The following is a 2,523-nucleotide window of genomic DNA, read 5'->3' on the forward strand; positions in this document are numbered from 1 at the left end:
TTATGATGATAAAGAATATTTTTCATTTCATGAGAAAATTCATTATCATTATTCAAATTATGCAAATAGTCTTGAAAATCAGTCAACTCATTAACTGATTGCATGATTGAATTAACAAAGTAATCATTATTTCTATTTATAAACCCTTTAGTGTTCAAACCGGCCAAATCTGGCTGTATCCGACTGCTCTACAAAATCACTAAAAAAATAAACAAATCATGTTATTGAATTTTCATAACTTTGAAATAACGTGAAACAAAGCCTTTCCCGCCTTTATTCAAGTATAAATACTGTGAAATTGTTTAGACCACATGGTTTTTTTCAACGTTTGAAGAGAAGTTTGTGCCTTAGTTTTTAATGAAATGGCGTCAGCAAGTAGTGATTCCAACTTTAAAGGTTTTACTCTTTACGATATAGAAAATATAAATGAGAACAAGACTAGTTTGTCTTCGGACGAATCTGATATCGATATTAGTGAATATTTGTTGAACGAAGAAGATTTTGAGAACGAAAGTGATGAAAATGATATCGTAAACATGGCAACATGGTCAAAGATTACAACACCAATCACTATTCCTGATTTCACAGAAAACACTGGTCCACAACACAATTTACCTCCTGATGCTCAACCATTGGACTATTTTTATTTTTACTGGAAAGTTTTTTTGAAAATGTTACGGAGGAAACAAATATGTGCAACATATAATTTCTATTCGTTGAAGAAGCGATCCACCCTGGCAGCCAACTTATACTGCAGAAATGAGAGTGTTTTTCTTAATATTATGTATGGTGTTAAACAGCTTCCATGACTGTGGAACTACTGAAGGTAGTGATATAAGGTATAGTGATCTGTACATCTCAAGTATAATGTCGAAGATGAGGTATTCGAAAATATCTCAGTATTTACATTTGTTTCTGCTAATGTCCCCAGCAAAAACGACCCAAAGTACGTCCTGTAATTGATTTACTCCTTAATAGTTATAAAACTGTATCTACTTGGGAAAAATATCAGTGTAGATGAAGCCACGATAGGCTAAAAGGGCAGAGTACATTTTTCGGCAGTACATGCCTGCCAAACCCACTAAATGAGGGATCAAGGTATGGGAAGTTTGTGAATCAGACACCGGATATTGTGTAAACTTTGGTGTTTACACAGGTAAAAAATATAATGGAAACAGACCATATGGATTGGGACATGATGTATGGTCTCTTACTGAACCATTTCGCCATCAGTACCGACACCTCTATTTTGACCGTGAGGGGACATTTTACAAATGCAAAAGGAAAATTTATTAGCTACTGCTTTCAAAGACAAAAGACAGATGTTATTTCTGTCTACTAATGAACAACCTAGTGTTGGTGCTAAGGGGGAAACCCCTAGTGAATATTTGTTATAACAAATATATGGGTGGGGGTTGAAAAATCTGACCAATATTGGGCATATTACCTAGTTGGTCGACCTGGAAAGAAATGGTGGAGGTACATTTTGTGGTTTTTAGTTAATTTAACTATAGTTAATTCATGTTGTTGGCACTCCATCGCTTACGACATCAAGGGTTCCATTTGATCCGATCAACGGAACAGCCTGCTCGTGAAATTAACATGCAAGTGGCTGAGCACTCCACAGACACGTGTACCCTTAACGTAATTATCGGGGAGATTCAGCGTGACACAGTGTGACAAGGCTGACCCTTTGAATTACAGGCACAACAGAAACAGGAAGTAAGAGCGAGAAAAAGTTGTGGTGGAAGAGTACAGCAGGGTTCACCACCATCCCCTGCTCAATAAACACTCACAACGCCCGGTCTGAGAATCGAAACAGCGATCCTATGACCGCGAGTCCGCTGCCCTAACCACTGGGCCATTGCACCCCCACACTTCATATCATAAAACAAGTTCTAAGCACCAGTCATTAAAAGCTTAGAGCTTAGGAGACATATTTATGAAAGAGGTAGCACTATATATATTGGTATGTCAAATACTATATAGTGAATATTCTAGATTTATTAAAATTAGCTTCACGTCTAGAGGACGTATCATACTTACCAAATGGCAATCTTGACCAGCTCCACTTGAAAAGGGAAGATTATCTCAAGATACAAGAATTTCTCCAAAACTTAAGAAGAACTGGCTTATTGTCTGGAGATAGAATAGTTGTATTTGTGGACATGTGTTTCTAGCTCCACAGCCCTCATCAGTACAACAATTGCCTGATCCCATCTCCAGTAGCCAAGAGATTTAGACTTATACAAAATAGAAAACAGCAATGGCCTAAATCGTCGTCGTTTAAAGTCCGCTTTCCATGCTAGCATGGGTTGGACGATTTGACTGAGGACTGGTGAAACCAGATGGCTACACCAGGCTCCAATCTGATTTGGCAGTTTCTACGACTGGATGCCCTTCCTAACGCCAACCACTCAGAGAGTGTAGTGGGTGCTTTTACGTGTCACCTGCACGAAGGCCAGTCAGGCGGTACTGGCAACGGCCACGCTCAAAATGGTGTATTTTATGTGCCACCCCCAC

The sequence above is a fragment of the Octopus bimaculoides genome, chromosome 1 (genome assembly GCF_001194135.2).
Source record: "Octopus bimaculoides isolate UCB-OBI-ISO-001 chromosome 1, ASM119413v2, whole genome shotgun sequence".
Lineage (NCBI taxonomy): Eukaryota > Metazoa > Mollusca > Cephalopoda > Octopoda > Octopodidae > Octopus > Octopus bimaculoides.